Genomic DNA, 8,830 nt, shown 5'->3' with positions numbered 1-8,830 from the left:
AGAGAGAGAGAGATGGGGAAAAAACATCTAGTATAATAGTGAATAGATTTCCCAAGATTACAGTTGTTCAAAATTCCTAGAAAGCAACCAGTCCAAATTGGATCAAGGAGGCAGAAGAAAGGGTGTCATCTAGGAAAAAATGAATATATGATGTGTGAGCTATTCAAAGAGATATTTCTTAAGTCCATAGGTAGAATTTGGGGTTGAACTGGTGGTTGAATCCTAGTAAGCAACAGATACAAAGCACTAACTCTAAACAGTACCAACTCCAGGGAATACAAGAAGTTGAACAAGAGGTGTAAGCTTAGGGCGCCTGGGTGGCTCAGTTGTTAAGCATCTGCCTTTGGCTCAGGTCATGATCCCTGGGTCCTGGGATCGAGTCCCACATCGGGCTCTCTGCTCGGCGGGAAGCCTGCTTCTCCCTCTGACCCTCTCCCCTGCTTGTGTTCCTGCTCTCGCTGTCTCTCTCTCTCTCTGTCAAATAAATAAATAAAATCTTTAAAAAAAAAAGGGTGTAAGCATAGCGCAATATGTGGCTTAACTACAAATAATAGTCATATAATAATATAAACACAGATTATTGATTGAACTAAAAAAAGCAATACTACATTTTTAAGGGATATGACACATGAAGAAATATGTATCTGAATGTGTGTGTGAAAGAGAGTACAAAATTATCAACTTCCTTAGTAGAAAAGCAATAGATGATGTCTAAAAATAAAAAATAAAAACTTTAAGAAGCATGTTATCTACAAACATGAAGGTAAATACCAAAATAAACAGCTAATTTGAAAGTGATTGTTTCAGGAAAGCAAAAACCAAAAGTGAAAAAAAATCAAAAGGGACGGAGGCCTGCCTTTTTATATGAGTTTGGTGATACCATCTGAAAAAGTATTCATTAATTAAAATAGATTGAAAACAAAATAAAAAAAAACAAAGCTAAGTGAAAAGAGCAACATACAGTGAAATATACATGCATGTATTTTATGCATCTATTAAAATGATTATATGATTTTTAGTCTGTTAATAAGGTGTATTACATTGACTGAATTTTCACATTTTAAGCTAAACTTGAATTCCTGGGATAAATCCATTTATGCTTTATATATCACTGAATTCAATTATCTAAGACTTTGTCAAGGGTTTTTGCATTGCATCTATGTTCATGAGGGATAATAGAGTTTAGTGGGTTTTTTTTTCTTTTAATGTCTTTATTAAAGTAATGCTGGCATCATCAAATGAATTGAGATGTATTCTCTCCTTTTTTTATTTTTTTTGGAAGAGCTTGCGTAGAATTGGTATTGCTCCATCCTTAAATCAATTAATTAGTAGAATTCACCAGTGAAGCCATCTGAACCTGGGGTTTCCTTCATAGCACAGTTTTTCACTGTAACTTCTATGGTTTTTAATAGATATAGGAACTATTTGAATTTTCTATTTCTTCTTACATGAATTTGGTAGTTTCTGATTTCAAGAGAATTGGCCTAGCCCATCTAACTTTCCAAATTTATTGGCACAAAATTAGTCATAATATTTCTTTCTTAGTCTTTTTTTTTTAAGATTTTTATTTATTTGTCAGAGAGAGAGAGCACAAGCAGGAGGAGCAGCAGAGGGAGAGGGAGAAGCAAGCTCCTAACTGAGCAAGGAGCCTGACGTGGGACTCGATCCCAGGACCCTGGGATCATGACCTGAGCCGAAGGCAGACGCTTAATGACTGAGTCACCCAGACGTCCCTCTTTATTAGTCTTTTTAAAGTACCTGGAGGAACAGTAATGATGTCTCTTATTTCATTCCTAATATTGGCAAATGATCTTTTCTCTCTCTCTCTCTTTCTCTTTTTTTTCCCCCTCTGTCAGTCTTGCTGCAGATTTATCAGTTTTATTGACCTTTGTAAACAAGTGTTACAGTCCATTGATTTTTCTTTATATTTTTCTGCTTTCTATTTCACTAATTCCTTCTCCTATGTTTATTATTTCCTTATGCTTACTTTGGGTTTAATTTGTTTTTGTTGTTGTTGTTGTTGTTTTAGTTTCTTAAGATTGAAGCTTCTATCATTAATTTGAGATCTTTCTTATATAACATAAGAATTTAATGCTAAAATTTTCTGACCAAGTACTGTTTAGATTGTACCCACAGATCTTGATATGTAATAGTTTCACTTAATTCAGTCCAAATTGTTTTATAAACTCAACTGTGATTATTTGTTTGACCCATTAGAAGTATGTTGTTTAATTTCCAAATATTTCAAAATTTTCTATATATTAGTGTTATTAATTTCTATTTCAATTTCTTCGTAGCCAGAGAACATAGTTTGTACTATTTTATTTCAATCCAGTTAAATTAATTAAGATCTGTGTTATGGCCTAGAATACGGTCTGTCCTGGTGAATGTTACATGCACTTGAAAAGAGTATGTATTCTGCCACTGTTGCATGCGTTTCCCATAAATAATGAATAGGTCAAATTTGTTGACTATGTTGTTGAAGTCTTCTATATCTCATCTGATTTTCTGTCTATTTGTTCTATTAATACTAAAAGAGGGTTGAAACTCCAACTGGGATTGTGAATTTATATATTTCTCATTTCAGTTCTTTTTTTTTTTTTAAAGATTTTATTTATTTGACAGAGAGAGACACAGCAAGAGAGGGAACACAAGCAGGGGGAGTGGGAGAGGGAGAAGCAGGCTTCCCGTGGAGCAGGGAACCCGATGCGGGGCTCGATGTGGGGCTCGATGTGGGGCTCGATCCCAGGACCCTGGGATCATGACCTGAGCCGAAGGCAGACGCTTAAGGACTGAGCCACCCAGGCGCCCCTCTCCTTTCAGTTCTATCAATGTTTTGTGTCAAGTATTTTGAAACTCTGTTTTTAGGTGCACATACAATTAGGATTGTTAGGCCTTCTTAATGATTTAACCCCTTTATCATTGTATAATACCTTTGTTTGTCCCTGGTAATATTCTTTACAGTAATATCTACTTTACCTGTTATTAATATAACCACCCCAGCTTTTTTTTTTTTTTGCTTTGCTTTGATTGTTTTTTGTGTTTGCATTGTATATTGTTTTCTGTCCTTTTATTTTTAACCAACATTTGTCATTATATTTCATATCCAAAACAACTCTATGAACTAGGTGCTATTGCCATTCCCATGTGAGAAAATTAAGATAGAGCATTCAGCACTACCCTGCACTGTCTCTCCACTCAGCCTGTTTCCAAAGCACCTAGCTGTCTTCGCCTGATGTGACTTCTCAAATATGTCTAAATCATATTTTCACTTACATTTCAATATAAATAAAATATTATAAATTTATATAAATAAACTTTTTATTTATATAAATAAAATAAAAGGTGTACTCTCTCTTACAATCATCATGGAACCCAGGAAGTTTATTATCATTCTGCATGAGGAAAATAAAAACATGGATTAAAACATTTTTATGTCCCTGAATTGATTCTGGGCAAAAAATTACATAAATAGAAAATAAAAGTGGTACGTTTTCCTTACTGTAACTAATTTCTAATTCTGTTAGCTAATAATTTCTTTATTGACAGATAAAAAACTTAGGGCCAAGATCTAAACTAAATTTTTTACAGTTATTTTGTTGAAGGAACTAAGCCAAAGCATGCCCACCAATAGCACCATATGGATCTTAGTTATTAGTTTATGTTTTGGGAGAGAGTGACACTGCAGAAGATTGCGAGTATATGCCCCATACCCCACGAACTCAGTGCAACCTTCTCATCCTGCAGCATAGCCTTGGAGCTTGGGCTCCAACCAATCGGTCATGCCACATTGCCTCTGCTCCTAAGAAACCGAAAATAAGATGATGAGCCAAAGAACAGGGGTTTGGAAACTGATATGTAGACGCTCTTTTATAAGGCAGGGAAGACAAAGTTACTTTGTCATGAGGTCAGGCCCCAGCATATTGCTGCCCAATCAGATTTAACTAATACTTTTACATGCAGACCCTATGTTAGGCACTAGGTTGGGAACCTTTACCTCATAGTAGTAAAATGTCAAGCTGCCATTCTCATAATTCCTTCTATAGAGGCTATTATTTAATTTTATTAAGTGACCACCTATAATAGCATTGGAAATAAATGCCAATCCCTACAAGTTTCTAAATTTCTTCACTTCAATTTCTGCAACTATAACAATGTTATTATATTTCCATACACCTTCCTTCAGAACAAAAGGTGACCAGTAATTCTCCTTAGTATCTTAAGAAGAGACTTGAGTTGGGAGCCTGAAGTTCTTGGTCCTAGGAGCCCGCTGAGATTGGGTGGAGGACTCTGTGAAAGTCACTTCAACATTCTTGGTCTCATTTTCACCACCTGTGACATTAAAAAAGTAGACTAGGTGTTCCCCAGGGACCTAAGAGTCTAAAAATCCTTCAGGAAAGAATGTACTTTGGAAACAACCAACCAGGTATATGTTTTTTGAAGTGTTAATGATTGATAGGTTGTGACACTGAAATCAGTAAAACACGAATCAAATATTTACACATACCTCCCATGCAGCGTATTTTCCATCATGGGAAAGTATTGGGCAATGGAAAATTTCTCAAATACTTTTACTGGAAGAGACTAATTAGGCTTAGGTTTTTTGTTACTATTACATAAAGTTCATACTAGAGCAATAATGATATGTGAAGCCCTCTGTTTATTCACTCTCCCCACCCACACCCTTTACTGTGCAACAGACTTTTATTCTATCTCCTTCTGGGCCTTTTCCACATCAGACTCCACTCTTTCAAATCTGCTTCTACCTGGAAGGTTTCCATTCCCTAATTTTTATTACCTTCTACCACTGACCTTTATTTATGTTTAGCTCTATTGTCTGTCTTGGGTATGTTGCCTAAAAACACACCATGGTTTTTTGAGTGAAAGAAAACTATGCTTTCTTTTATCATGATAATAACTTTCCTAATAATATCCAATGTTTCCCTTGTATTAAAATAACACATTGAGTGATTAAATGAAAATCCACCCTTGCATTCGAATTGACATCTCAGAATTCTTTACCTTGAAATCACACTTTCTATTATTCACTACTGGATGCTGACCATTACTCTTGCCTATACTGAATATTATTTGCCACTTTCTTGTCTGTTTCTATTATTAGGAGAAATTTCCTTAGTTCCTTCCCTTCCACTATTACTTAAGTGGAAACTGTGTTTCCCAGAACACGCCAGCCCAAGGGGAAAAAATAATCACAATGGTAATCAGGCATCAGGATTTTTCTGGTTCTGTCCTAGCATGCCCTGTGAAAAACTGAGCCAGCCACCCAAAAAATTAAGAATGTGTTCTTCTGAATATTCTATTGGCTGTACTCTTCCATTCTAGCTTACTGATATGATGTTTGCTGTTGCCCTTGACATCCGGTGCAGTAGCCAGTATGTTTACTGAAGAGGTCTCTACTGTCCCACACAAAAGCATGTGCACTGCTGTAGCCCACTGAAGTCTGCACCTGGGATTGAGGGGGCCAAGTGTGCCCCGAGAGAGCTTTAATTTCCGTAGCAACTGGCACCACTGCCATGGCCATCATGAACTCTAGATATCTCGGCTCTTTTGATTTCCACTTGTTCTCCATTCGTATTCCCTTATCCTGAGATTTTGACCTGAATTCAAGGAGCCTACACTAGAGGATAATTCCACCCCCAAAACACTGGCTGGCTATTCTCAAACCAAACCTCTTCTCACCAATACGGCGAACTTTCTCTTTCTACATAACAAGCTATTTTCCCTGAAGTTCTTTGTTGCCAGAATGTGTTCTACATATGCATGATCTAATTTAATCTTTATGACCACCCCCAAATAAGTGATGCCATCAGTTTTACAGATGAAAAAACAAAGGCATGAAGAAATTAAATTAATTACCCCACATCACATGGTTGACAAGAGATAGAACCCAGAATTAAATCTGGTCACCAGATCCAGAACCCGGAAGTATAATATGCAGACTTCTCTACTTTCTAGTGATCTGTATTCCAAATATGCTGTTTCCTAAACATCATATTATACTGCCTCAATGTCAGGGAATCTTGGTGGCCTCATGTCACTTCTTCATAAGACATGCCCAGACTCAATCAAATCCTGAAGCAAACACAATTCTAGCTCTAACTCCATTTCTTATGTGTAAAAAACAAGGGATTTTGAGCTATGGAGATAGAGAGACTAAGCATGGACACATGTTCTGCACATATCGTCATAGACCCCTGAGTGTCAGTTTTTCTCCTCCATGCAATTGGCTTAGAACTATTTCCCAGGATTGAAAAGGGCCTGGCACTGGCAGGCTTCTCCCTTCCTTCTCTTCTGCAAGCTTTGAAGTCTTTTTCTCTCAGCCAGATTTTTTCTAGAAGTCATAAATAAGCCCCTTCCAATTCTCCCAGACAGAACATGAACACTTCTTACCCTGTAAACCTATTACCTTTTGCAAACTTCTCTCAAACTGCATATCACATTGCTTTAAAATATCTACAAATCCGTCTTGCCCAGTAGGCTTTGAGGTACTTGAGAACAAGGATTGTTATTCAGGGCGTATCCTTAGTGTCAGGAAATAATAAGAACTCCTGAGAAACCCCATGACTAATCCCCACTGTTTACAGATTGTATCCCTAGATTTTGTTTTGTTTTCTTTTTTTTTTTCCATTGGTCAAGTTTACAGCTTTATTATTTTTTTTTATTATGTTTTGTTTTCTAAGCCTCAGTCCCTAAGCAGTTGATTTCACACTTCTCACCTACGTGTTTCTGGACAGTAGGACAGTGTGTCCAGAAGGCCTAACTTACACAACATACTTGCCATGAGTCCAAATTTTGACATCTTGATTATCAATTCGTTCCAATTTTACTGCATTCTACTCCATAATCCAATATGTCCAAGATCACGATAGATGAGATCATCTGGAGTGAAATACAGATAAATATATGGTTGACCCTTGAACACACAGGTTTGAACTGCGTGGGCCCATTTATGTGCAGATTTTTTTATAGTACTAAAAATATATTTTCTCCTCCTTATGACTTTCTCAATAACATTTTATTTTCTCTTGCTTATTTTATTGTAAGAATACAGTATAGCATACATAGACCATACAAAATATGTGTTAACTTACTGGTTATGTTATTGTAAGGCTTCCGGTCAACAGCAGGCTATTGGTAGTTAAGTTTTGGAGAAGTCAAAAGTAATATACAGATTTTCAACTGTGTGGAGGCTGGTGCCCCTAACCCTCGCCTCGTTTAAGGGTCACCTGTGTTTCTTTTTATTTTAGTAAATATGAATTTATTTTCGAGTGTGTCTTAGAACAAAACATGAACCGCTGACCAGTCTGTTGATTTCATGGATATTTTTTTACAAATAAGAATTATAAAGGGGAGTACTTGAATACCTAGATGTTTGGGAAGATATTGTTATATTGGCTCCTTTTTCTTTTGTTTTTTTCTTTTTTTTTAATTTACACAAAGTTATATATTTAGTAAACCACAGCATAGGACCTGTCACCCAAATCTTCTGACTTAAGTCCAATAATTGCTTTTTTAAACCACAGGGCATTACTACAAATACCCTGAACCTGGCATCAATCCAGAAAAATATGAAATGCTTCATGAACTTGCGAGTCATCCTTGTGCAGGGGCCATGCTAATCTTCCCTGTATCATTCCAGTTTTAGTGTGTGTGCTGCCGACGCGAGCACTCCTTTTTTTTTTTTTTGATAGGACAGGTAGCCTAGTAGCAGAAGCACAGACTCTGAAACTAGACGCCTAGGTTGAAATCATGGCTTCCCCACCATTAGCTGTGTGATGTTGGCAAACTTCTTATCCTCTTTGTGCCTCTGTTTGCCCATCTTCCAGGTGGAGATAATAACTGTACCTACCCCACAGAGTTGTGAGGATTAAATGAGTTAATACAAGTTAAACATTTAGAACAGTGCCTGACACATATTAAGAACTATATAAGTGTCTCTTGATGTGATTGTTATTATTATTTAAAATTTGTATTATTTATGATAGAGTACAATTGAGGCTCCACCAAGCTGTGCCACAGGGATCTTGTCCTCTCGCCTTATTCCCCTCCCTCACCCTTGTACAATGTTGCATACATCTAGAAACACCCATACTCCTATTTGGGAAGCAAGTTGTGATAGATTCTTGTAAATATTTATGATGCTCAGGGCGCCTGGGTGGCTCAGTCGGTTAAGCATCTACCTTCAGCTCAGGTCATGATCTCAGGGTCCTGGGATTGAGCCCTATGTCGGGCTCCCTGCTCAGCAGTAAGTCTGCCTCCCCTCTCTCTCTCTGACCCTCTTCCCCACTTGTGTTCTCTCTCTCTGTCTCAAATTTAAAAAAAAAAAGTTTTTTTTTAACATTTTTATTTTATTTTATTTTATTTTTAATTTTTTTATTGTTATGTTAATCACCATATATTACATCATTAGTTTTTGGTGCAGTGTTCCATGATAAAAAAAAAAATTTTTTTTTTAATTTATGATGCTCAACAGCTCCTCTTTACTACAATATAAAAGTAATACTTTATTGTTTTCTCTTAAGACTACAGTCTTGCAAGGACTTATACGTTCCATGTGACTGCTGACTCGCTATAAGAACTCTGGCGTATTTATGAGGCATGATGTTATTTGGGAAACCACATTGCTGGGAAAAAGCAGGTCACACTTGTCTGTACTCAGCCAAGCTAGGCTTTGATGTAGAGCCTTTAACTACATGTCAATAGTACATACAATGTGGGTAATGACGTATGAGTTGAAAACCCAATCTTTTATAATGTTTTATAGTTTAACAAAGTGTTTTGAATATATTGTTTTAATTAATATTCAAAA

General features: G+C 36.5%; 1 non-coding gene across 1 annotated transcript; it reads right to left on the bottom strand.

The window, feature by feature from the left end:
- Nucleotides 1–7,583: 7,583 nt before the first annotated feature.
- Nucleotides 7,584–7,690, bottom strand: LOC113928102. Its single transcript, XR_003521786.1, has one exon. It is a non-coding gene; the product is annotated as a U6 spliceosomal RNA (small nuclear RNA).
- Between the last annotated feature and the right edge of the window lie 1,140 nt (nucleotides 7,691–8,830).

This window comes from Zalophus californianus, chromosome 7 (genome assembly GCF_009762305.2).
Source record: "Zalophus californianus isolate mZalCal1 chromosome 7, mZalCal1.pri.v2, whole genome shotgun sequence".
Taxonomy (NCBI): Eukaryota; Metazoa; Chordata; class Mammalia; order Carnivora; family Otariidae; genus Zalophus; species Zalophus californianus.
This window is presented reverse-complemented; position numbering and strand designations above follow the sequence as displayed.